At 32.3% G+C, this 6524-nt stretch overlaps 1 long non-coding RNA gene across 1 annotated transcript; it reads left to right on the forward strand.

The window, feature by feature from the left end:
* Nucleotides 1-2802: 2802 nt before the first annotated feature.
* On the forward strand, nt 2803-6274 carry LOC128181523 (uncharacterized). The gene is made up of 3 exons (XR_008243330.1): nt 2803-2896; nt 4196-4275; nt 4958-6274. It is a non-coding gene; the product is annotated as an uncharacterized LOC128181523 (long non-coding RNA).
* Nucleotides 6275-6524: the final 250 nt, after the last annotated feature.

The raw sequence follows: 6524 nt of genomic DNA on the forward strand, positions 1-6524 counted from the left end.
CGTGGATAATGCTAACTACCTGATATATGCCTGTAAGACAAAACCTCTATTCAACCTTTTTTTACTGGTTTTAAAGACTGTTCTTAAAATGAAATAACTTTTCTTAAGCGCATGATTTTAATTCTAAAAACATTTTTTGTGGAAAATATATCTATGCTCGTTGCTAAGCGAATATAGGATATAGATGAAATAGTCAAATTATTTCCCCTTGTGTCTTTATCTCCCTTATCTCCCTTATGCACTGGAATATAGATCTCGGTCAGGATGTTTATGCACTTTCAGGGATTAACGTTCAAAGAATTGGATTAAGTTCAACCTTGTTATGAATTGATGTTTATGCAGGACAAAAGTAAGCGGTCTGTATTTTCAAAACGAGTACTCAATCGACACAACCCAGTCAATTTTTCATTTCGCTGAGTAATAGGCTATAATTGATTGCAGTTTTCAGGATTTTTAATAGATTTGTTTTGAATTAATTTCTAGGTCAGCTTGATATTTTTGTTTTGAAACACATGTACACCTTTTAGCGTTAGGTCTCGATTAGATCGGGCACGGAAAAGACGTAATAACGCGTGAATTACGTCAGACGTTGTTTTGTGACGTATGGATCATTACCTTAATCTCTCCTTCATCGATCCACTTTGCGCGTGAACGTATTTGAGCACCTTTTGCTTTCTTATCAATAAGATCTTTTAGTTCCTTTTCTAATTGCCGTTTTTTGTTTATATCTATTGAATTTGTGTTTGATGCATCTATTTCACTCAGTTTATTTTCAATTTCCTTAATCTTAATTTTGCAGGATTTATTTATCATTTTACTTTGATTTATTGAGAATTCTTTAATTTTGCTTTTTAGAGTATCCCAGTCTGCGTGAGCATTGTTACTTGTATCAAAATTCCGTATAAGTTGTTTCATCCCATTTACAAACTGATTTTCTTTTAAAAGAGAGGTGTTCAATTTCCAATACCCGGGTCCTCTTTGGTTAGAATTGATATCAAAAGTTACTTTAATACATTTATGATCAGACATTCTCGTTCCCCCAGAGTGCGTACCAGGTATTTCCCGGAGTACAATGTTTTTTACTTGATATGCATAGGAATTTGAGACAAGAGCATAGTCGATGCGGCTTTTGGGTATGTTTTCCCCATTACACCAGGTGTATCCTATATCCCCTGGTCTCCGGTTTGACCATGTATCAATTAAACTGTTACCTGTAAGTACTTTTTTAAATGTCTTTATACTTTGATCATCATTAATTTTTTCTAGGTTGCAATTAAAATCCCCTGCTATAAAGATATTTTCACTATTTATAGAGAATTTTCGAATCCATGAATTTATTTTTTCAAAAAACGTTTTTCGATCATTTTGATTTTTTGGGGCGTAAACATTTATTATTGAAAAAGTTTTGTCATCAAAAATATAGTTCAAGAAAAGTATCCTTCCATCATTTGATTTGTGAGTATCAAGAATTTCTATTTCAATATTTTTCTTAAACAAAATCGAAGTGCCTCTGCTAAATGGCGAATCAGAAAAATTGTGTATCGAGTTTCCAAACCACCTTGTATTATACTTAAATTCATGTTTTTCGATAAAATGCGTTTCCTGTAATAATATTATATCAGCATCAATGTCATTTAACCATGTGTATAATTTTGTTCTTTTTTCTAAGGAGTTAAGCCCTCTACAATTAAGTGACAAAATATTTAAAAACTCCATTGATTACATGTCTGCATTTCTGACATTTAACGTACAATATAATTACATAATAATGCAATATTATAATTAGGATCTGTTCTTCTGGTTTCTTACCGACTGTTTCCGCTGCGGTGCATTCGGACGTCGTGATCGGCCAATGTCGGTAAGTATTTGGCCCATGATGTTTTTGCCTGGCCACGCCTTCATCTCGGTGTACATTGTGCCTTTTTTGTCGAGCCCGGATCCCCAGTAGTCGTCAAAAGCGGCTTCCACGAGTAAAGTGGATGACCCAGTTGCAAACAGTTGAAAAAAACTCGACTTACTGAAGCTTTTGACCGTTTTCCATCGTATAGTTTTTATTTAGGCAACTTCTTGGCCCAAAATGTCTTTTTCCGAGGTTCACACCAATTTCATGTGTATTCGCTGCGCCGCCTTGACGTCAAAATTCAATGAACCATCTCAGTCAGATTTCAATTGCTTGGTAAATATATAAGTACTTTTCTTGCATTTTAAGACCAGTTCTCTGTAACTATCAAAATAGGTTGGCCACACATAGAGAAAAAAAATAATTTTTTATGACATAATTTTGTAATGATAGGTCAATGATTGTAAAATGTAAAATTGGTTTTTGATATTGGTCCTTTGTTGCTATGGAAACGGAGAACAAACTTCCGCCATATTGTCAACTTTGAAAAATGGATATTTAGGATGAAATGAACTGTTTAAATATATTTACAAGATTTAAAAAATGTCAAAACAGTTATTTTATACAACTTGAATTGAAAATTATTAAATTGCTTTAATTATTTTAATTTCAAATCTATTAGATGTCATATTTTTAATTCCAAATTATTTTATGTGGGGTAAATTTTGTTAAGTATTTAAAGACAAAAAACAAAAAAATCGCAGCCGTTTTAATAAAGTGTGACAATTATATATGAAAGACCAATGTGTGAATATTATAAAACATGTAAATTATTGGTGGGCAAAAAAAAAGATGTAAAAGGTATACAGACCTAAATATTCATAAATATTGAATATTTGAAGCATTTCTTGATACCTAGTTACTCCCCTTTATAAATTCTCTCGTGTCTGGAGGTGCAAATTGTAGTTGTAAACAATGTGTTTTGACTTTTCTCCTGTCATCTGTTGCGGTTGTTGGTGTTTACTTGATGAAAAGAAGTCACAATGAAGAAAGAAGGTAATTTTCATTTACAATTACTTGTTCTGAACACATTCACAATTATCCTAGGTCTAACTGTACTGTTGCAAACATATATTTTAATTATTTTCTTTCCCAGGCAATCCCTTATGTAACATGATACTCCATATTTTATAATGAATTGTGATCATAAAATGTAAGACAGGATGGTACAAAAATTAATCAAAATAGATAATATTCAAATAAAACCAGTATTGTAGGCAAAAAAAAGACCCCCAGAGAGTAAGACATTGCCTGTACATGAATATGCATATGTAGGTCTAGGAATTTATTGTGTCTTTTACTGATACAAACTACAAGTATAAAGAGTTCCCTTTAATTTATAATTTGAATAATGTTGATTGTTTATTTAATAAAACAAATTATCTGGGTTTTTTTTCGGTCAGGACAAATACATGCATGTATATTAAATAAACATACATTGCAATGACATCATAATCGCAGCTTTTCTGGCTTTTCCAGCAGAGCTCAAAAACATCTCAGATGTATTAAATAGGACTTTATGACAACCTCCCTTTATAAAACTAAATATAAATATAACACATTTTATGATCATGCCGTTGAGATGCGAGCTCGATTTCATTAAATTCAATGGTATACTCTAAATTATACTCCAGAAGAAGCTAATATAAAGCCATTGGCGTCGGAACCGGGAGGCTAAAAGTTAGACCTGCAAAGTTAGACCTATATAAGCATCACAGATATAGCATCAGGGAGGGGCCAGCCCCCCTAATTTTTCTCGCAGCAAACAGAATTGTTCCTAAATTTACCATGAAAAAAAATCAAGTGATAATGAAAATTGAAGACATAGGTATACTAGTCCCCCCCCCCCCCCCCCCCCCCCCCAACGGATGAGGAATTTCATGATTATGATTTTGGGAATTAGCCTTTTTTTTAATGCTTGTCAAGATTTCTGATGATTAGTCTTGCACCCCCCACTTTCAATTTGCTTCCGACGCCACTGACTAGTCAATATACTTAATTGATTGGGAGTGACTCCATTGTGTATGAAAATTGAACATCTGTTAATGTTGATACATTCAAGGTGTTTTCCAAGCTCTGTTCGATAGGTCCGAGAAGTTGCGATTGACATCACGTACAATCTGACTTCCCATATGACCATTAAAGAAACCATCACATCAATTCACATAAGGAATTAAATTTTCAAATGTAATTATAGGTGCATAAATTTTGCTCATTGAACACTTTTGGCTGTTCACCTATTACATATAATGGTGTTTATTGCTACATATTTTAACCATAAATAAATCATTACAGGATTTGGAGTGTTCAACCTCTGATCTTAAGAGAAAGGAAAGCAGTTAGATGACCTTCCACCTAAAAGTTTAATGACAATAGTGGGTACAGTAAAAAAATATCTATTTGACATGGTTCTCAATAATTGCATACTTGGATATAAATAGCAAGGTAATATCTGTTACATGTATATAGAAATTTATTGTAGGGCATTGGTTAAATGTCATTCAAATTTGTCTATCAATTTGTTAAGATCTAGTTGTAAATTAGATCTATCTACTAGGCTAAAAAACAAATATATACAAAGAAATTCAATGGAAAGCTGCTTTCTTTCTTAATTTTCTAATGGTTATACTGTTTTTGTCAATAACTTGTATCTTTCTTTGCTAGCCAAGTGCCTGATAATTTATTCTCATCAGAAAACTATGAATCTAATACTTGGTTAACAAAGATGAATTGTATTTGACCCCCAAAAAACCAAATTAAGCATTGGATATTATAGTGCATGGCTACCAGAAGCAATAACTAAGGGTTCAGAGTTACATTTAAATTAAAAAAAACTAAACTCTCTCTCTCTCTCTCTCTCTCTCTCTCTCTCTCTCTCTCTCTCTCTCTCTTAATATTAAAATAGTAGTAAAAAGCAAATTCATACTTGTGTAAGCTGAAATAAATGAAAAGCTATTTTAAATATCAATGAAATAAATGTTCAGAATGTCAATTATGTTTACTTACAAATTAACTCATTCACATACTTTCAGCACTTTGATATTATTTATTCTGTAGAATATGAGTTATGCATCAAGCCAGTCAAGTCAGACAAGTCAACAGTTGACAGAGAGCCAGGAAACAGAGGACTCAACAGTTCAACAAGATGATAGATTTGAGAAACTAAATGACTTTCTATGTGTGGAGTAAGTCTGGTGAAATGTATGTTGAATAGAATGCAGGACTCAAGATACCATGCAAAAGCTAACCAATGTGTTTCTCTAGTACTTACAAGCCAGCAAATTTCCAGTTTTTATTCCAGAGTTACAATTAAGGAGAAAAAAAATGGACAGAGACGATGTATTAGCAGAAGAGGAAAGATTATTTCTGTTCAAAAATGAGATCTTAAAAGACCTTTCATAACATGCATGTCTTTTATTAAGAGTTAAACAGCTATACATGTATTGAAAAGTTCATAGAATATGAACTTGGTTGTTACAGTATGATCAGTTCACATCTTGATGAACGTTTAAAGTTGTCATTTATGAGCTATGTTTATATTTGAGGAATTATCATAGTATGCAAAATTATAAATAAAACCATTTCATGCAACAGTCTATAGGCACAACCATGAGCTTTAACAATGATCATTGTGATGTCATGAATATGAAGTCTTGACATTTCAAAAAATCGCCTAAAAATTAACATCTTGCTCTAATTTTGTTAATATAAGGGGAAATATTTTCCTTATAAATATCAATACAACTGTAATTGTGACTCAGTTTTATAACAAACTGATTTTACCGAGCAGAAATGGTTTATTTTATTGTATCTATCAGTATATGCTTTTTTTTATACCATTGTTATTTGTATTTCAGAGTACAAATTCCTGTCGCTAGTCATTATACATAATTATATGTTCTAACTTGATCTACTGAGGCTTGGGTGTGTACCAAAATTAGTTTACAATGCCCTTATTTATTATTATAGTATTTCGATTTGTGTTTCAAATACTGTCGTAGTTAATCAAGTTACTGGTATGAAGGTTCTGTATGCTGCGCTACATGAACCATGTATGAAAGCTGTTATTTGGCATACTGTGGTTTCATTAATTTTCATGGGTATCAATTTTCGTGGATTTTCTGAAAATCACAGTTTCGAGCATACGTAAATTCGTGACCAATGATCCTATCATTACAGAATGTAAGTTGAAATTGAACTTTAATAAACATTTAATTTCGTGGATTAACTTAACAATGAAATCCACGAAAATTGGTATTCAACGAATATTGATGAAACCACAGTATTAGTGAATCCAGATGGGGGGGGGGGGGGATGTTCTAGAATAATTTGATTATACCTGCATTTATGATTATATTTTTTCAGTCTGTTTTTAACACTGTCTGTGAAAAGATTTGGTATGCTGCATTACATGATCCATGTATGAAAACTGTTATTTGGCGTTTTCATGAATTCAGTGGTGGGGGGGGGGGGTGCTCCAGAATAATTTTATTATACCTTTATTAATGATTATTATCATACTTGTTCAGATGTGAAGCTTTACCTTTAGTTATAGAAATATTATTTATGACACGCTACATGAAACATTTGTTAAATGTATTTGGCATATTGGTGAATCTATGGG

Source organism: Crassostrea angulata, chromosome 4 (genome assembly GCF_025612915.1).
Source record: "Crassostrea angulata isolate pt1a10 chromosome 4, ASM2561291v2, whole genome shotgun sequence".
Classification (NCBI taxonomy): Eukaryota; Metazoa; Mollusca; class Bivalvia; order Ostreida; family Ostreidae; genus Magallana; species Magallana angulata.